This window comes from Thunnus albacares, chromosome 3 (genome assembly GCF_914725855.1).
Source record: "Thunnus albacares chromosome 3, fThuAlb1.1, whole genome shotgun sequence".
Taxonomy (NCBI): domain Eukaryota; kingdom Metazoa; phylum Chordata; class Actinopteri; order Scombriformes; family Scombridae; genus Thunnus; species Thunnus albacares.
Window position 1 is genome coordinate 10,503,080 of NC_058108.1, and position 22,097 is coordinate 10,525,176.

Sequence of the window (22,097 nt, forward strand, 5' to 3'; positions counted from 1 at the left end):
AATGTGCGCACACATACACACAGACAGGCAAGTGTTTTCCTGTGTGTAATTAAATTTCCTGAGGACCAAAAGAATGAGTTCATAACACAACCAAAACCAAATATCTTAAAATGCACTTCATGAGTTTCTTCCCCCACCGACAATCTCTCTCCTCTTTCTTTTTTCCTCTGCCATTCAGTGTGAATGCTTTATGGAACCCTTTATCCAAAATATGCTGTTTAATCTGGCGAAATGAGAAATTATCATCAAACAAGAAATATGGACTTATGAATACTGATTTAGCATGTGCCGTTCCCTTGCAATGACTTGAAATGTAATGAAATGATTCAGTCGTTTATAATGCATGAGTGCACGGCTCGTAATCAAACGAAATTGTGTTGTTCACTTGCCGGGGAAAATTAAATAATGATGATGTTCTTCAAAATGAATGCTTTGTGGGATTTAAATTCAGTAAGAGTGAGTTAGGTGAACTAATCTTATTGCATGTAATATGCGATTTAGCTTCGGTGTAGTGGGAAAATATATAGATTTTGCATGTAATATGGGTGATTCTACTGCAGTGTGCTGGAAATGTCAAACATGAAAGGTGAAATGTTTCACAGGCATCACTCAGTGGTGCTTTGGCATTTTGTTAGCATGCTTGTTTTTCTTCTTTTGCAAAGTCTCAACAGGCAGCATTTATGTTTGTAAGACATTAAAAGGGCTTTTGGAAAATCAGAAAACAAACAGAAGCCTCTCAAATGTCATTTCATTTTTCTCCCTATTGTGAACAGCAAGTCTTAAATATTAATACTATATTCCTCATGTTCTACTTGCACTGATGGAATAGAAGAAATGTACAAAGGACAGAACAATCCCTCATCTTTGACTAGTCTAAACTATCTTTTAATAACTGCTGTCGAAGGACTCGTCTGAGGAGACAAAACACAAGTTAAATACAGCACATTCCATCTGATGTCATTATCACGTTTAATCATGAGTCTGTGATATTTATTTGGGGATATGGAAATCCATTTGTATTTAACACTTTGTCTCAGTTGTCAGATGTGGGGAAACAATATGAATGTTTAATAAAGGCTCGAATCCCCTTAAATCCCTCTCCTTTTATTTGACATTTGGCTCAATACGCTCATTATGACAGCATTTAACATGTGACAAAGACCCACACACACACACACACACACACACACACACCATTTTCAATGTCGCGCTCTGTCTAGAAACAGAAGCACTGTATGAAAATGCATCTGAAGAATACACAAACACACACTCACGCACTCACCACCCGTCGTTCGGTTAAGCCTGTGGAATTGATGTGCCCCTAAGCCTGTTTTTTCCATGCATTATGCCCCAAGGAGAGAGCTTCTGAATGGTGGTGGCTGCCACTCACTGGAGTATAAGCTCGGGATCAGACTGCAGAAGTAAACACAGACACACACGCATAAAAATAGACATACACATACACACCTACAGGGCAACTGAGAGCAAATTTGGGGCCACAAATGCACAATTTCAGAGAGGAAACATACATTTTCAGGGGGCAACACACTGTTTCACACACAGACACACGCATACAATCAGTCCCTCTGTTCTCTGTCTCTTACTCAGTCTCTCTCCCTCACACACACACATACACACACACACACACACACACACACACACACACACAGGAACATAAACACTCACCTCTAAGCTAAGGGATGAAACCTGCACAGTGTGTCTCTGCCTCATGCTGGCTTAGCCACAGAGCTGAAGAACAGTGAGGGGATAGAAAGTGGAGATGAAGACATATGACAGAAAAGCTCTGTAAACAAGACACACAAACACACAAACTTACAAGCACACGCGCACACACACACACATACGGGGGGGCTGCTCAGCTACAGTCAGGTGGGGTGCTTTATGTCAGACTGGCTGTCCCGTGCCATGTTTATGTCTCTTTTCTGTCCTGTGTTCAGCACTACAGGGGCTGCTTGATGTCACTTCAATGTGAGGCAGAAAGGCTGGGTGAAGGCTGACTAGGCCGCTCTGTGGGAGGCTTTGGCTTGTGTCTTAAGATGCTGCTAAACCTTTCAGACCTACAGTACCTGTGTCGTACCACTCGCTGTGCTGGAAGAGGCATCAAACTGCTGACTTTTGGGTGATCATCACTGTGTGTGGCGGGGCGTGGCACACATCCCTGTCTGTCAGAGGGTGTTCAGTGCTTATGTCTCTACATGTATTACATACATACAGTACATGTATTGTACTGGAACACAGAGACTAATAAAAGTGTAATGCACAGGAAAACACAAGGAGTGTACTCCTGCATAGCAAATCCTATTATACTTCTATATCCCTATAGTTCACATTTTACTGTATTGCTACTGTCTGCTGTGACTTCACAAGTTTCAGTATTGTGCATTAAATTAAAAATACTGGTGATTAGAAGATTAAAAATAAAGAAGTAATTTCCTGTGTAAACAAATTAATTCTTCTGTCTTCTTTTGTATTAAAAGATTTGACTGGCAATTTTCTTTATTTTTCTTATTGTCAACAAATCTCATATGCAGAGTCTAACCAACAATGAACTTATCCTACTTACAAATGTTGTGTGTTTATTCCTCTGTTGTTGTTCAGAAAATATAAAAAACACGTCAATGAGTCACAGCATGCTACACTGGATGACATTCATCTCTGAAGACAGTAGTTACCGTAATTATTTAAAAATGGCTCCAAAGATAGTAACCAGGGCTCCAGACTAACCGTCCTTGAATCGTCCCGAAAAACAATTTTAATCGTCCCAAAGTGCACATTAACCATCCCAAAATCAAAATTGTTGTTTCTTTACTTTGTAAAGCAAGATGGAGTTTGTCCGGGGCCCCTAAATCACTAAATCTGCCCCTTTTGATGTATAAGTGTTTTCTTTAACGATTTGCTTTTAAGATTAGAGATGCTGCTTTCAGTAATTGTAAATGTTTCCATGGTGACCTGTGCCTTTGCAATACAGTTTCATATTTATGTAGACTACTATGAATGCTGCCTGCTGCGATCTGCTTCTGCTCCTGATAACCCATGTGGTCTGGAAAGATTGTAGCATGCTGAGTGCACCAATTTTTCTGGCAATCTTTCTTATATAATTGTAGAAATAATTATTAGTGTCTGTGTATTTCTTAGTATTCCTTGTTGTTAGTTTGTTTAGTTGTGAGTCAGTAATTCGTGCCTCACGAAAAATGAAGCTGTTTGCTGCGGAGGAGCGGCGGACCGCAGCTCTACTCTGCTCTCTGCTATGTTCACATTTTAGAGAATATAATTAATATTTTCCTCGTTAATGATGTATTATTTCACCTGCAACCCATCCACTATTAATCAGAATGTAATTTTTACGACCTGCCTAATCCGCGGATTAACCGTGGTGCCCGCGGATATAACTGCAATCCGTGCATCACTACTGTCCACGTACAAGCTATGTTTGGTAAGTCTTTAAGGCTTAGATTATAACAAAAAAGACCACAATACTATATTGAACTCATCTAAATGTATGCTTTAGCTAAAATATTCACACACTGCCAGAGTAGCGCCGTGTTTTGTTTAACCAGCGCAACATATTTGCGAGGTCCTGCCAGCAAGTCGTTTGTCACTGAGGGGACAGATGGATCGGTACCATGGGAACATTTCAGGTTTCATGCTTATTAGCCAACTAGTGATAGTAACTATAGTTAGCATGAGAAGCATGAGAACAGTATGAGAAGACGTTCTCCAGCAATAATTTCAAATATATATATATAATCCTTGTCATCCCAGAGGTGGAGATGACAGATGACAGTCTTGAGCCCTGATAGTAACCCTCAGGAGTGAGGTTCCTTGTACAGCAGACTCAACTCCGCATGTACGAGAACGTAGTTCTGTTTACAGAGCTTTGCTAGCTTGTTGTACTACATATCACAACCTCTTGTCAACCTCTTAGTTAAATTCTTTGAGAAATGTATAATGTAGTACAAAATCGAGAGGTTGTGATATGTAGCACAACAAACTAGCAAAGCACTGTAAACAAAACTGCGTTCCTGCACATGTGCAGTGGCATCTGCAACTCCTGAGAATTTCACTCCTGAGTACTACTATCCTATTGCTGTTATTAGTCTTTGGAGCCGTTTCTAAACAAGCTACGGTAACCACTGTCTTCAGGGACGAAGGAATATGTCACTCAGTGCAGCAGTATAGCTCACTGACACGTTTTAATTTTGGACGATATGTCACACTTTGGATACACATACAATACCTGTAAGTCAGATGAGTTCAGTGTTGGTTTCGCTCTACACATGGGATTTGTTGACAAAATAGAAAAATATAGAAAATCACTAGCAAAATCCTGGATCAAATGACTATGAGTGATGTGAAAGCAGTCACTCTAAAGAACCAGATATTTCCATCAAGAGATGGTGAAGACCAAAACAGAGCTAAGAGTGAATATTGGACTTACATTCTCTAGATGACTCCAAATGGACTCCATGTTCCCCTGTAGCTCCCAAATAACCAGATAAAATCAATGAATGCTGCTTTGGCAATATGCATATCATTATCTTTTAAAAGTAGTCTTTTTGCAGTGATGGAGAGTTCAGTCTGTAAAAAATATGATTTTTTTAACATCACTCAGAATGATTGGATTGACTTTTTCTCGGCTGCTAAACATGAGCCACAAATTAAAATAAAATGAAAAAACAAACAACAAACTCCTTCATAGCACCCATGTGCAGCAACTTCTAGCCCTGACTGTACAAAGATCCATAGTACACTGTTGAAAATCTTCAGGAATCAAGCTTCACAGAAACAGGTCTTGTGAGACCAAGTTTGGGTTGCAGACCTTTACCTTTTTACCAAACTAAACTATGAAGACTTTTAAAACATTAGATTTTTAAAAAATATTTGATTGCTTTTCACTGTGTAAGACTACATTGCGAAGAGTATGTAGACTCCACATCAATATGTAATTGTTGATCATCTCATTCCAATGCCCCCAAAACATGTGGGGGCACTGTTATAAGAGAAACAGACAAGCAGCTTCTTGAAACTGTTGTCACAAAGTTGAAAGCATGATATTGTCTGAAATATCATTGTTTACTGCAGCATTAAGAATTCCCTTAATTGGAACCATGGGGCCAAGCCCAGACCATGCAAAACAGCCACAGAGCAAAAGTACACATAAGTATGGGGACATTTTTAAGTTTATAGATGGTGGTTATGCATGATAACCTTAGCTCTCTGAACACAGGTGGGTCTAACCAGCTTCTTTACTGGCCCACTAATCACTCAAGACTTAGTAGATTAAATGAGAATGCAGTCTTTTCATTGGGCCAGCTGCCATACAGTCGAGTGGGCAAATCCTTTTTGGCTGAGCACATGCATGCAAATTTCAGAATGTGGAGACGCAAAGATGAGTGGTCAAGCATAGTAAACCTTGTTAGTGTGTGAAGCCTGTGTGAAATACAACAAAGATTTTGGAATCAAGAAGTCTCCCTCCCTCTATCACTCACACACACCCACACACACACACACACAGATCACTGGGGCACTTCACTGACCATTACTCTTGGCAATGAGTGCTGAACAGAAAGTGCTTAGTAGAAAACAACAGGATACTTCCTCTCCAACTCAAACAGCATCCATCAGCCATACAGTGTGTCTGCGTGCGTGTATGTGGATGTGTGTGGATAGACACTTGTGTGTGTGTGTTTTGCCCGCATTTTTGTGTGTATGTTTTTGGGAGAGAGAAAAAGGGAGAAGGAGAGAGAGATTTCTTTCCCGTCACTTCAGTAATGCAGACCTGGGTTCTCCCAGCATCCCTCTGACCTTCATGCTCAGTTTCAGCAGTCTTACATCACCCGTGTCAAACATGCGCCTTCTGAATGTATGTGTGGGAGACTGTGTGTGTGTGTGTGTGTGTGTGTGTGTGTGTGTGTGTGAGTGTGAGTGAAAGTGAGAGTGAGAGAGAGAGAGAGAGAGAGAGAGAGAGAGAGAGAGAGAGAGAATGAAACAGAGAGACGATGAGGACTGAATGTGAAAGACACACAAGCCTCTTGTATATCTTTCTAACCTTACGTTAAGACATCAGCAGTTTTTATTGATCTCTGAGGCCTTTTGGTCTACAAGGTGTTTTTCTTTACTTTTTCACATCTATTTCTTCCCTTTCTTATTTTCTCTTCAAGTATTTCCACCCGTGCTGGTGAGTCTGTTTGTCATTTATGTGTTTTTTGTGTATGTGTTCCTGGACTCTTGTCATTGTGTGAACCTAATAGAGTTTTAGACCTTTTTGGTGCTATACAAAGTCAGGCCAGTTTGACTAGTCCTCACTACTTCAAGGTTGGGACATAGGTGTGGGTTAAGGTTATAATTAGTAGTTCGGAAGTATTTCAGTACCAAGCCATTGTTCTTCCACACAAAGAAGAGCCAGGGGAGGAATGGATGACACTGATGTCTCTTGGTCACTCTCTGTGGAGATTTTCTGGGCATGACCGGCTCGGAGGAGACCCTGGGATAGACCCAGGACACGCTGGGGGGATTAAATCTCCCCATGGGCCTCTGTGTACTTGAGGATACTTACAAAAGAGGGAAGGAAGTTGGAGGAACTTGCAGGGGAACAGGATATTAAGGCAGCTCTTCTTGTTCAGTTGCCGCTGTAGCGTATATAATGGATAGATGATGATTACAGAATTTAAAATTTGGTTAAAGGTAGGGTTGAGCTAACGGAAGATTATGGTGTTTGTCAACCCGGGTCTTTTTCTTATAATTGTGCCCATTATGTGCCACGCTAACTTTTCACTACCCACCCTAGGGGAAGCAGCGTGAGCACCAGGGTGAGGACAAACATTTATTACTCATAGTTTTATATATAGCATGATCCTCCTTTAACACAGGTAACTAAATATTACAAAAAAACGTCTTGAAAAGCATTAATTGATTTGTAGGGTTTGTTATTGCTGTTGTTAGAGTTGTCTGAGCAGTCTCAGTCTTTTCTTCCTGTTGATTTTGGGGACGTGGACATGGCAGTCTTCAAGATGGCAATATTGATCAGAGCCGCAAATGTGTTGCAGTTACACAGCTGGGGACATTCTCATTCATGGACACATCGTGATTTCCCACATGTGGCATCAATAAATACTGCTCTTTGCAGGAAAAGTTTCCTCCTCAGTCATCTTTTGAGAACAGTGACCAAAGGAACACCAGCAGTTTCTTGAGTAAAGTTGTGTTGCAGGATGTTCCTCTGCAGATGTTCTGCCTCTGCCTTCATTCTTTATTGGTCCTCTTCCATTTGATTTAGCTCCTTGTCTGTGTACTCCTGTTTAAATGTGGTCGGCCAAGTGTAATGATCCACAATAGTCCACTGGATAACCAGTCACTTATGCACTATTGAAGTTCTTGGGGAGACACTAATGTAAACAAATCTCTCATTTTCTACTAGTACTCAGACACTAAATCAAATGGCGACCCAAAGCCTCACACATTAACAAAGTGGTGTGCACAGATGAACAGTTTAGTTAGCCAGCAGGTTGCCCCTGAAGTTGATCTATCTCTGTTCTCAGCTCAGGGGGCTGCTTTCTGTGCTTTCTGTCATTTGGACTCAGAGACAAGTGCTTGAAATATTTTATGCAAAATTCAAGGTTATTTGGAAAGCTTTCGGGAGCTGTTTTGCCCGAATCACGTTTCTCCGTAATGGAGGTGGCGAATGCAGTTATTACAACCCATTAGTCAAAATGGCCACATAATGAGAATAAGACACAGGGTGAAAAACACCAGAGTTTCCCTTTAAGACTCAGATGCCTAGAAATAAAAAATCATTCTGTGTCTGTTTTGTTGTTCTTCTTTCTTTATGAGAATCAGTGTTCCTCTTTGTTAAGGACATTTTGGTTGATCATTGTTTTTTCAGGAAGCCTGTTATGGTTTACACTAACTGAAAAAGTACAGTAGAATTAGGAATAGGGGTCTTAGAATATGCAAGGATTAAGGAGACTGTATCATATTCAACGTATTTAAACGACTCCATAATTTACAGCATGATAAAGTAGAGAATGTCTCTGGGCTACTTCATGTAAATTTCTGATTTTATTATTGGTCCGGTGGGGCCATTCAATCAAGAGGGAAGCTTCTCCTGGATGAGAATTAAAAAATCTCCTAAACATGAAGAACAACACCAAGCACAATACTAAGTAATTATTTACTGACTTATTTTTTTTGTTGTAAAAACAGTGATGTAGAGCCAGCCAAACTCTGAGTGTGTTGCCAGTAGAGAATAGATGTGACACACAAGCATCTACTGTAGGTTAAGTACTTGCTTGAGCATCCAGAAAACCACAATGAGCTCTATACTAGTGCATATTCATATAAGCGTGCATGTATTTTGTCTGGGAATGAGAAGAGAAGTTAGAGAAGTGAGAAGTTACTTTACACATTTCTTTCATAGCTTTTTTTTTATTTTTACACTTAGTATGTTTAATTTTGAGCTGGTTTGTGATTAAGAATACTCAGCATAATTCTCTTTAAGTTTGCAGATTACTACCCCCTTATTCGCAAACTTCAAATTTTGTACCTATTTACCTGCATGTATATATCGGTACATATTGTACTGGTATACTGTTAGTACAAGATTTTTTTATTGTGAATTGGAAATAATTACGCTGTAAATTGTGGGTCGTAATCTTAAGAACTGCTATAACATTTACAGAAAAAATTAATAGTGACTAAATAAAATGTGACAAATCAAATTAATGTTGACATTTTACAGACTTTATCTTTGGTGTCTAATCACATTTTTCAGAAGAAAAGTTTGAGTGGAGTGAGACTTAATTGTACTTAAGTATTGCTAAAATCCTGCCTACGACCTTGACAGCATTGATACAAAGTCATCAAGCGTGCCACAAAATGACGAACACAGACCATAGAAATGTAAAGCCATTCAATCAGAATGGCATTGCTTTAATGTTTACATGCATTAGCATAAAAATGTTCTCTGAAGGACGCTGTCTAAAGCAATTCAATGAATAACTGCTCACAGATAGAGATACAATTAGGACACTATAATTCATGATAATTATGGTCGTATTTTGAATAAGGAGGAGTGACAAAAATATTGGACTCCAATCACGGTTAACCATGAGGTTGTGATATTATTAGTATGACATTAAAAGAACTGAATCGCATTCTGGCTAGCACAGTAAGGGTGCAAACTGTAGATTAAATACCTTTTATATGGAACAGTTAACTCAAAAAGATTTGCTAGAGTTCAACACTTTGAATTCTAAAAAGGAACTCATAAAATGTACCCTGAGCTGTATTATCTGGGATACTTTTCTTTATTAGATGTTGGCAGACTTTAGCCATGAAGTCATATTTTAAGGTACAGACATTTTTGTGATTCCGGTGATGGTTTTGAGTTACAAGACATTGGTCTGTGGAAGTTTGAGTGTAGAGGCTATAATGATGAATTATTGGAGGGCGCACTTAAAATGGGAATTTAAGTGCAACACAGGAATTTATGACGGCTCAGACAAAGAGATTTATCCTCTCAAGGAGTCACATTAGTTTATACTTAGAGCTCAGTATCTAAAGATGTTGAGGTGGAGGTGAAAGCACTCTGACCTTCACATTGGCAGGTTTGTGCTATCACTGCCCAGATTTCATCATAAGATGTCAGTTTGGTTGAGATAGTTGAGTCTGATTTACCCAGGCTTAGTCATTTTTCAGGGACAGTTATTTTTCATGTATCAATCTAAAAGGGAATCACTTCATTCTCCGTAGAATGGAGTTTGATAAAATAGGGGAATCACTTGCAACACTAAACAGCTTGTGAATTGGTTGACATGCAGAAAGCTCAAAATAGGTGTTGAGTTTTGGTTATTTTCTTTTTGGATTCTCTCAAGGGGAGGTAAAGGAGAGAGAATCTTGCCAAATCATGTCTTGTACAAGTGGCAACTACCACAGCATGAAGCTGAAGCCAATATGGAAGTAACTTAAAGTGCAATGCCACCGACGGCTGCTAGATTCAGGCTCCAAAAACTCCCTGGCTCCAAATGACTCCCATTCAAAAAGCATCACCATTTCTCTACAAATATGAAGTCAAATTTGTTCAATAAGTCATTATGGTCTTAATAAGTGTGCTGGTGGTCATTTAAGAAATTACTGCTCCATTAATAAGATTTGAAGACTTACAGTAGCTTTGATAAGTGCCCCTGGGGGCACTTATTGACAGCTGTGATTGATAGTTTGCTCGCCTGCTGCTCTCCCCAGCTTGTTGCAATATTTTGGTAAGTTTAATGTTACTTGATTATGACACCTTCCCTTTCAGCACAATTTAGTCAAATTAGCTAACGTTAGCCCAAGTGTGCACTGCTCAGTATTTACCAGTAAGCAGCGTTCACTTTGTTCTGAGGTAGCGGGGAGTGTTTCGAGGGTGTGAAAGACAACACCCCGCACTCCTTATCTGAAAGGTCTTGGCTCCAAACAGAAAAGATGGCACAGACTCCAAGCTGCAACTCTGGGCTTTAAACTGACTTTAACACTAACCAATGAGTGACATCACACCTCCCTACATTCATCTTTAGATGTAGTCGATGGTTCTGTGCCGTGACAGAGGAATTGCCATTTGCTCTTTTTTTTTGCCTTTTTTGTCATTTTAATTGTTATTTTTTTAACTTCCTTGTGTTTAACTGCGAGGAGCCCGTTCGGTTTACCTACATATTATCCTGTTACACTATATAATTACTTCCACAATGACATTCTGTCGAAGAGTGTCCCCCAAATTGCCTGTGCAATTAATAAACAATAATAAAAGGATTGCTGTCATGTGCATGTGCATATTCATACATACTGTACAGAATTCGCTGTATGTGTGGTAACTTTGGTATAGTGGCTGTTCTGCTGACTAAGTGGATATGTCTCACTATGAAGTCATCATTATAATTAGGCTGATATACTGGTGGTGGGTGTACACGTGCATGTGTGTGGCAGTGCATGTATGTTATTGTTTGTATGGTGAGTGTGTGTGTTGCTTGCATGCTTGACTTACAGGCTAGGCTGCTTATTTTGGATCCAGATACATTACGGGCTGTTTCTGCTGGATTATTTGAGGTTTTAACAGATATCATTTACATGTTCCCTGTAGATGCATTCATTACACAATAGAAGGGACAGCCAGCCCTACGGCACATTACCTTACAGAGACATTGTTGTGAATTATCGCTAGTGCACACCTTGAATAAAGTGAGGCGATAATGAGCTGCAGCATGAACAACAGGACGAGGGGGAGACAGAGGTTTGCAAATACTCCTGTCTGTCTCTCTGTCTGCAGGTTCCCCCCCTTGTTAAGAGATTAAATGCCACAGTCATTGTTTAATAGGATTGCTTGGCAGGGACCTGTGTGTGTGCGTGGTTGCATTGTGGGTGGGGCTCGTTTGGGAGTTTTAACAAGATTGCTGGCACAATATTAATTCTATTTTCTTCTGGCACCACGTTGCACTTTCTACTGGACACCATGTCTCTCTTTTTGAATCTCTATCTCTGTGGCCCCCACTGATAATCATACATTTTAGAGAAGGAGGAGACCAATTCAAGGCTGGTTTGAAGTTTGCCCTGTGACAGATGCAGTGCCATCTCAATACCATGAGAGCAGAGGATGAGGCAGCGCTGCAGCTGCGGTTACGAGATTGTGTTTGTTGGTCATCTCACCATCATCTGTGATCATGACAACAACAAATGAAATGTAATAAGCAGTGTTACACAAAGTTAGCCAGTGCAGCTCTTATCTACAAGCGATGTGTCTCTGACTCATAAAAGAAAGATTATCTGTAATGGGCAGTCATTTTGCCCAAACAACAGGGTACACATGCTGAAGTTTATACTTTACACTTTCATTATTGTGTGAATACAGAGATATAGATAATGATGATTTTAAATTGTAAAACCCAACGTCCAAAATCTCAAGAATTCACAAAGGATGATGGGTTCAATAACAGAGTCAAAACATGCAGTGTTGAGTACAGCCAGTCACATGGGCTCATGCATAAATGATAGATCTAATTTAAACCTTACAAGCATGTACTATATATCTGTGTGGATTATACACATATCTTTAAAGCTGCATTAATCAATTTTATGGCCACTTGGGGGCAAAACATCTCCAAAACAAGCTCACTGACAAGCAGCCCTGACTTGTTTCTTTCTGCTTTTTTCTTTATTGACAAATCAGTGCAGGGGAATTACTTCTGCACATATATAGCTACCCCATAATTAAATTATATGTCAGGAACAAAATAAAAATACAGATCACATAACTTATGATTAAAAAAACAAAACATCAAATGTCTCCTACAGGAGTAGCATTTGTTTCTATTTTTTGAGTACAGAAATTGTTATGTGATTCAGAAAGGTTTTCCACACCAGTAGAAAAAGTCTAAAACTTGGCATGTTATTAGTTGTTCTTAACTTCTGGTATTAGTATGAACAGATGAAAAATAATAATAATAATAAAAAAAAATGGATTACTAAACATCAACACAGACACATCAAGTTCTTTTGGAATAGCAACATGTGTTCCGAATGGTGTTTTAACAATAGCAAAATTACAGAATGTCAATTCTAGTGGCCTAAAGAGAATACTGGGAAAACCTACTGAACTAACCAGAAGTTGACATTACAACTGCTTATTTTTCCGTTGTAGTGTTAAATAGGCCGATATGTTGGTCAGCGGTCAGATTAGCAAAAAAAAAATCAGCTTCTTCCATTTTCACACAGAAGTCAAATTTCACACTGATGTGATACAATGGCGAAGGAGGAAAAACAGCTCTTCCCACTGCAAATACTCAAACAAATACCTTGAAATATAAGGACTTTGTTCTGGATGGGTTTTAAATTACAGGCTAACCAGCAAGTTCACTGAAAAACAGTATGTAATTGTGCAATTTATATTGGGAGTGAAGAATTATCTATTTGAGCTCCTAACGGAATGAAAATCATTTACCAGCACAGGTCATGTTAAAATCACCCCACCCCCCTTAGAGAAATACATTCAGCCCGAATGGAGTTTTAGTCTTATAATGTTATTATGGCTAATATGAGCAAACAATTTTCTATTTCAATCCCAGCAGGCACTGAGCAACATTATCATCCCTGCAAAATCATGTTCCTGTCCACCTGGTAAACCTAAGTCCAATATTCAATCTCCTTTTATCTCTGTCCTAGTGTCTACTGACTCTTGAGATATTTGCATTTTTAGCCGCTAAGTGTTTGCTTTTCTTCAGCAGCTAATCACCTACTTTGTCTGTCGGAGGTAGCGTACAGTGGGTTTATCAGAACGTGTTTGTTGAAAACAGCTGCCTGCTGTGGATTTGCTGTTGACAAGAGCAGCGAGACTGAAACATCAAATAATATGTCAAAAAACAAAACCATAAGCTAATTAAGGCTAAGGCTAATCTCTGCAGAGTTACAAAGTTGTTAATTCAACTCACAATGCTAAATAATAATAATGTGCAAAATAATATTGTTTAATGGAGTTTTTGTTACTGTTACTGTATGACATAAAATATTATTTTTTAACTTTTACCAGTGTTGGTGTTCCAGATATAAAACAAGCATGAAATCTTATCAATACAATCAAACAGGAAATAGACTACTGTTGAAATTTCTAACCTTGTGTCTGGGGTGCAGCTATTTTTACTGACTATTTATCACATAAAGAAATTTATTTCATGGTGTGTATTAAAACCAAACATGCCAGTAAAAAATATGTGTCATAAAAAAAATTAGGAACCACGTTAATTGCTATGGATACAGAGAGACAACCAATAAAATCCTTGAGATACATGTTACATTTATTAAAGAATGAGCTATCAGTAGATGTGTTCCAATCATATTACTGTCAGCCAGCAAATGTTAATGTTATGTACTTTACTATTTTATACTAATAGAAAATTACTTTATGCAGACAAATGTTGATTAAACCTAAACTTTGAACATACAGCTTTTTTTTTTTTTTTTTTACTTGCTCAGCTCTCCCTCTCCTTGTGCACAAAGTTTTAGTTTTTCCTCAGCTGGTGTCAGTAGTTTAGCTCTACTTTAACCTCACAGCACGAGTGGCTCCAGTTGAAAAGTTCCACTCTTAAGGTGAAATACTGTGATCTTATCTTTGTCAACAGTTATCATCTTTTGAATGCTCTGGATTTTGGTATGATTACTGGAGGAGCAGTAAGACAGAGTCGTGAACTTGAATCATCTTAAGCTGTGGCCGATTTGACCCGTCTCATTCTGTTTGTGAAAACACTGTTGATCAGTCAAACTGTGTGTACTGCATATGTGTGTTTATGTGTGCAAGCCTGTGTGGGTGGGTGCTGAGTTGATGTGTTGTGAGGGTGGAAAAGGCGACGAGTAACTTTTCTTTAGGTGGGTATATTCACTCTGCACCTGGTATCTGAAAATATATGAAATTAGAAGGATTTATTAAAATGCAAATACATGCTTCCAGCAGTGAATCTGAAAGACAGAACATAACATTGCAGTTCATATACTGTAACTGCCTTCAACCCAAATGATCTGGACCCAATTCCCAACGAAAAAGACGTTTTACATAGTTTTTGCACTTTGAGGGCACTTGTAAGGTGCCTTCAGGCTTAGCGAAAAGCTGATATTTTGCTTTGCTTTTCCTTTTTACACTATGTGCAAATTCAACTGCTGTAGCATTTTTTTCTACCTGTGTTTAGTCATTACAAACAGCCAGTTTCTCTATTCACTTTCTATACAATTGTGCTGCCCATTTCTAAACACATATTGAAAACGACATTATTGTAGCTCCTCTGTAGGACAGCACAGAGAGGTCTTTAACACTGACAGAACAGAGCATTCCTTATATTAGGGAGTAAGGCTTGATGGGGAGGCAGAGATAAAGTGAGTCTGTGTATGAGTGAATGCGTGGGAGAAGTACAATACAGCTAATACTGAAGTATGGGTTTATTTTTCTCTGCCCATGTTATGTTCACATGTAAGAGCAAACAAAGCAGCTCTAAAATTAAATGCACAACGCCATGGAAGGAATTATTCCTTTTGTGACGTGAGCAATATCTCATTACTGTTGAGGGACTTACTTCAGTGTCTAGAAACATTCAACTAGGGTAGGCTGACTGAACTTAGCTTAGCAAACAAGTTCTGGTCTCTGAAATTCACAGCAGGATAATTTCCCCTGGGATGTCTGACCACGGCCTGAAGCAAGCCAAGCAAGGTGACATCTGTCAAAGTTGTGATGGCGGAGCGATCCTCTTCCAAATTAAAACTAATCACTGGCTACTTACAGAGTAGTGTGGCACAAGAGACACTGAAAAGTCTCTGCAGTATCACAGGGGAGGTGGACGTGGATGTGAAAGACACTGTTTAAGATTTTCTTCAAGATTTTACACAGTGCAAAGCTTTTCAGATGCTCTTTCATCATGTGCTTTTTTTAGGCTGAATCAAAGTTACGGATTGACCAAAAGGCTAGACCGTCGTAATTCCAGCTGTCATGCCAGGATGGTACTGTTTTTTGCAAAAATTTGCAAATCATAGCATAACAATCATAACCAGCAGCTGCCACGTGGTCTCCAACCCAGATACATTTACATTTTCTGTATATTTATGGCAGTTGGCTGTCGCTCTTACTGAGAGTGAGTTACTGCTCAGCATGAATAAGTTCAAGTGAGGGTAGACATTTGGCAGCAATCTAGTGATTATGTACAATAAGTGTAAGAGGTGCTTCAGAGAGTGTGTGCTGATCTAACAAACCCATTCACTCTGCAGAACAAGTTCTCTTTTATTCCTCTTTATTATATATATTCTATCCAGCTATTTCTTGGTACCTGAAAGAACTGGAGATATTAAAGCCACCCTAAAGCTTAATATTGCATTATCATATTGCATGGAGATAGCTTTGAACACACACTTAACAAACCTGTAGGCATCAATTCACCAGTTGCCAGTTCAGGTAAGGCCTGTGTCTGGTTTTGTGGTTGGCAGCATTTGTTTTGGCCTGTTAGTAGCTGGTACAGTATAGCCACAAGGCTAAGCAGTAATACAATTCCCTAGACGACAAAACATTTTATCAGCACTGCCTGTGTAATGACAACAGTAGCTCTTATTGTAGTTGCACCCGGATTGCTGCATGATTGATGAAATCACAAATGTTGATTGGTATTCAGCCAATAACCAAGTCAGGTTTGAAGATCTGGACAACAACAAAGACGAGCTCGGCAGGGAGTGGCCTTTTATGTGTCAGTGTTCATGCTTGTCTCCCTGATAGGATGTTGGGGAAACTTGTGCAACCAAGTTTTCAAACTGGAGTGTGGCAGAAATGAAATGGCAGAGCTGTCTCTTGCCCCACACGATTAATGCATGGATGCTGTGGTAAGGACAGACAAACGCATCGTAATGGCGGACGTTGACCAGCAAGGTGGTGGGTGATGCCTGTGGAGAAGTTATAATGTAATAATCAGGCCTACAAAACACAGAGGCTGACATCATGTCCAGGTTTGGGCTATGAGAGGGACAAGCGGAGGCTGGAGTCTGAGTCAAATTCAGTTTCTCCTCAAGTTGGTGGAGGTGAAACTTTTCAACGCACAATAATCCTGCATGGTAGGTGGATACGTTTGCACACACACTACAGCCATAAACACTACACTACATCTCCCATTCCTTATGTTTGACCTTGTGAATGTTGAAGAGAGTCAGACAGGTGGAACTCTTATGCTGGCAGCCTTGGGCAGGAGAATAACCCCTTTGTATTTAGATATGACAGAGCTGTTGGAGATGCTACCCTGCCCAACCCCTAATCGCTAAAATGTGGATTAAGATTACACAAGTTGATTAAGAGCAGGGCAAAGCAGGGTGGAGCACAGAGCACTTGTTACACAAATATAATGAGCTGTTACAGGGGTCTGTCTCTTGTAAGTATGCTTGTGTCTCTACCTCCCTGTTTTTCCCTTTCTTTGTTTTCTTGTAAGTACAAAACAGCTTGAAACCAATAAAACATCTCCTGTCCCTCCTGGGCACGGCGGTGGCATTCTCCCATTTCAATATGAAATGATACATTAATCATTGACTAGACTAAATTACATTTTCAAGAAAGTCCAACTGCTCTCAGAAATATTCTTTGGCCTGACGTGTAGGGGGAGGTGGGGTGGCTAGATGTGCATGCCTTCAAAGGATGTATTAAAAATAATCCACTCTTCATTCTGTGTTGCCTTTCCTTCCTCAATCTACTGTACTTTTCTGTTCCCCTAGGGATCTCAATATACTGGTTAAACCCGTAAAAATCTTGTAAATCCATTATGCAACATGCCATAAATCTCTCAAAACCCACACTCATAATCCTAATCCCAGGTTGTGGATTACTTTAATCCAGTATTTAGATCTAATCCACTAGTCTCCAGGGCAGCGGAAGAGACAGAGCTATGAGATGTGTAATGACTGAAATCTCCCTAATCAAACTTTATTCATTTTCTCACCTACTTGGTAGTTTGTTAGAATACTTTTCTGTCACTCTCTGTATCCGTCCCTTCTCTCTTTCCGTTTCTCTACCTCTCTTTACTTCAGCCCCATAGGGAGTTTCCCATAGGGAAATATTCAGAGATGTAATTATGCAGTCTGCTTTTCATAATTTGAACGTTTACACTCCATGGCTGCATCTCTCATCTCAATCAACAAACACAAACAAATCAATTAAGACAGGATATCAACCATGTTTACTTTGCCACTTGACAGCAAACTTTTCTGGGGTGGTGAGACTCCCTCTGCCTCCTGCCTCTGTCTTTCTTAAATAAGCACAGACAAACTCGATTGTGCAGAAAACACACAACTTGAAAACATGTTAGATAGTGGAGTAGGAAAACACACATGCACACAAAAAAAAAAGCATACAGTACATCACAGCAGTACACACACATAACGAAACAAAAACACAATTGTGTTACCACTAATTGCATCAGTTCCATCAAGCCATTCTCAGAGAGCCACAAACACAAATCAAATTAGCACTTCACATTGCTGTGTCCCCTGCCTCAGATACTCCAATTAGAGCATAACTGAGGGACTAGATGTATGCATGCACACTCAAGCTAGTAGCTCCAATAGTCCGGGGGTAACTGCAACAGCGCAACTTTCAGAAGTTTCAGTTGATTTTTGGTATTATGATTAGATAAACTTATGTGTGTATGTGAGCAGAAGAAGATAAGGGAACAGAGTCAGAGACAGATAGTCAGAGAGAAGGGAGGAAGGGGTGAGATGGGCCTTGAGAATGCACTGATGGATTCTGTTGTCAGATTCACACATTTCAGATTTGGCTCATTATGTGACTCTGTCCCTGCAGGCTGTTGCACGCCTTTGTCTTGATCCGTCTTCTAAACTTCCCCAGTGTGTTTATGTGGAATGTGTATTCTGTGCCTATAATTGTATTTGTGCGTATGTGGGCTTATGCTGATGGCTATGTTTGCTGGTTATGGTTTGTTATTAACACTAGTTTCAAGTTGTTGGTTTTGGGTTTTTTTTTTGTTTTTTTTGTTTTTTCAAATCCAAATTTAAGCCTACTGGCATCCTGGGTGGTGTGACTAGTGTAGTTCGTCTTGTGGTGGTGATTGGGACTTTACTTGGCCAGGCTGGCAGGAGGAAGGAGGCCTTATTTCTGAGTAATTGGTAGAAAAAAAAAAAAACACAACAACAACAAAAACACATAATAATCAGACACAAGCTAATGCTATAACAAACCATTCTTACTTTTGGCTAAAGCAGAGATTTTCCATGCTAATTCAATATCAACATGATCAATCTATATATCGGTGAACTGTCTGATCAGACAGACATTGACTAATGATTTATATCCATAGCAATTTAACATAGCACTCACCTTTGAAGACATGGATCATGCCAAAATAAAAAGATTAAGAGTACCTTTTCCCATATTACCCAGAGTTAAAAAAAGTCATTTCAAATTAATTAATGATGTTGGATGTCTATCCTTCTGGTGAAATCCTTAGATTAAGATTCAGTTTTGGAGGTGATCATGTTCCTTTTGCAAAACAGATACTGAAACCATGGAACATATTTTCTTTTCTTGTTGCCACTCAAAACTATATTGGAAACAAGTTGAATAATGGTTTAAACTAAAAAATACATCTGCTGATCACATTAAATGTAATGTATGGACTAAGAGAAAGAAAAACAGTAAAATATGTTGATTACCACGAATCTCATAATGGCAAAATATTACAAACACAAAGCCAAATTCGTGAAAACCCATTCACCCTGCCCATTTTTAAAGCCTTTTAAGACTTCTGAGATGTGTAAAACTGTACAAATAGAGCCTGACTGTACTAACCTTCAATTTAAATTGAAGACCAATTTATGTTTATTTTAATTTATTTAATATAATTTTATTTTATTGTTTCTTTGTATTATTTATAATTTATGTATGTAATTACTGAAACACTTGCCAGGACCTTGGTTACTATGTTTGTAAATTAATTGTTAAAGTAAAAATAACAAAAAACTAATTAAAACATTGTAATTGTCTTCTTGTATACTTTGTTTTGTACTTGACTGTGTGTGTGTGTGTGTGTGTGGTCACTTTTGAATAAAGTTGTTAAAAGGATGTTTTTGACAAATAATAAATGAAAATAGAGATGAAAAATAACAAACAAACTCACAAGGAACAAGTATATTTTTCTTTTTCTTTAAAGTTTGAATTTTATTGTACACACATGCTTTCCTTTCTGTTAAAGAAATCTACATCAGCCTCACACACACACACACACACACACACACCAAGCAGAAAATGCTCATATTCAGTCCTAACAAACCACACGCATCACATCCAAACATACTTTTTTTTTTTCATTTCTATGTCAACCTCCATTTATGCCACACATTTATGCCCTGTCCTGTTTAATATGATGCCTCTCTCACTGTATGTTTGTTATGTCATGTCTGTCTACATTAAATCGCCTGTCATGTTTTTTGCTTCATCAATTAGAAGAAAAAAAACCCATGCATGTCAGACAAGTTCTGCACTACCATGGAGAAACATGCACTGGCCTGAAAGAGCAGTTTGCCTATGCGTTAGATTATTTAAGTGGATTTGGTTAAGACAGACACTCTACTAATTTTGTTGACTGGGTTTGGGTATCTGACTTAAAAATTCATGTTCAGTCATTGAATGATGTCTAAAAGACCTGTGTCAAACAGCACAGATCAATTAAGGCTTGTGTACTGTATACTCTGTCAGCTGTGCCTATTTCTGTCTACTATTTCTGTCACTTTTCATGTGAACAACAGAGTGTGATGCTGTGAATGCCTTCCAGGAGAGACAATGTGAAAATGTGCACCGTTGAAGCACGATGGAATGAGAGAGTGTCTCTGACTTTCTGCTTGTAAATAAGGCAGACTAAAGCTAAAGCTACTACGGCTCTGTAGTGTCATCTGGTGATGGCTCCATTCTTCCTTACTTACATCTGAAGGGGAAGGAAGCAGTAACTCAGAGACTTGGAAAATATGAGACAGAAAGGGTTCAGTTGAAACATCACAATTTCTTCCTATCAGAAACACATTGTGATGTCACTCTAAAACTAAACTACAATCAGGTCTAATGCCATTCTATTGCATGTATGTGGAAAAGAAAGACACTGATATAAAGTCTGTGTGTCTTACTGTAGTGAGATGCTTGATGATTCTCAGAATTATTAATGTGTGCACCATTTACGACAAATAGTGTTTTTTCTTGTATTTCTTCTTTTTACCTGAGAGTCTGTGTTCTACAAAGTGTCTTGGAACACCTGAGGTCACTCTAAGATTTGAGATGAAAGGCTTGCTGTAAAAGCACACGTCTCCAGAGAGCCACTGACCTCACTGCTCACGCCTGGTTTCATTTTTTAAAAGCAAAATCTTTCAAACATCACATCTACTGCTGAAATATAGCTTGCTAACAGAGGGACATCCGCTCACCCAACTTCCTAGTACATTCAAAATTGTTTTCTGAATCTCAATGTTAACCTCTTTTTCTTTTTGTCATTATTTTCTTGGTGTTTTCACACAGTGTGCAGTTGTCCCTGTCAGTTATTAAGATGTGCTTCTAAAACAAGTGAATCACTGCCCAGCACCTGTGCAGACAGAACAGATGGGGCATTGTGTTGTTAAGATCATGTTTATCAGTCTTAGTAATACTCTCTGGCAAAAGTCTACAGGAACTGAAACAATAGTTTCTTTAAAAGATGGTGGTGCTGAGCAGAAGCAGATGCAGGATTTTCCATTTTAATTATTGAAATATAATTTGCTAAATGAATGCCAGGTCTGACAAATTAAATACATATCTAGATAATAGCTAGAGAGATATGACCAAATCTGCCTGAAAAATAACTAACTCTGATTGGTAGGTATGATATATAACAGAAAGTGCCTTGTAGTATTCCTAAAGCCCTAAGGCCATAACGAAATATGAGTCTTATGTAATAGTTTACTGTGTGCATACACTGTTTGTGTGTGTAGGGTATGAAGGAAGCTCTTCTCCTGTGCTTTCAAGCCTTTGAAGCTTTGAACCTCTCCTATATTCTTACTGCACCAGACTGCTACTCTAAATTCATTACATAAATAAATCACTCCGTGTGTCTTCGTGTGTCATATTGATGTCCGAACATCAATAGACAGCCAATGTGATTTCAAGCTCAGGTGCAGACAAATATGAAGGAGGAGAGAAACCTTGTCATTCATTTCTATGACTGTAATCTGAATTGAATTTACCTCTTAAATCCACAATTCGCTACATTCAGAGGTAGATAAATTGGATGCAGACGGAGAGAGGGAGAAAGTCGGGCTGATAGAAAGAGTGCAAAAGATCTGCAGAAGCCAAGACAAGCGAAGACACAGATGGACACAGAGAAATCCACAACCCGTCCAGAGACCCAAAACTTGAATCCCCTTGATGACACTGAAGTGAGAAGCAAGGGGAGAGAAAGAAAGCAAAAGGAGCAAGGTTGCCTGTGCCCAGAATACAAGCCCAGCATGTGAATATGACTCCCTGGTTGACGAGTCTGAATTTGTGTGCATACACTACACTACATGTGTGCTTG

General features: G+C 39.0%; 1 long non-coding RNA gene across 1 annotated transcript; it reads right to left on the reverse strand.

Moving 5' to 3' along the window:
* Positions 1 to 862: 862 nt before the first annotated feature.
* LOC122979386 lies at positions 863 to 2,514 on the reverse strand. The gene is made up of 3 exons (XR_006402845.1): positions 2,088 to 2,514; positions 1,687 to 1,749; positions 863 to 1,413 (listed from the first exon to the last, which is right to left on the reverse strand). It is a non-coding gene; the product is annotated as an uncharacterized LOC122979386 (long non-coding RNA).
* Between the last annotated feature and the right edge of the window lie 19,583 nt (positions 2,515 to 22,097).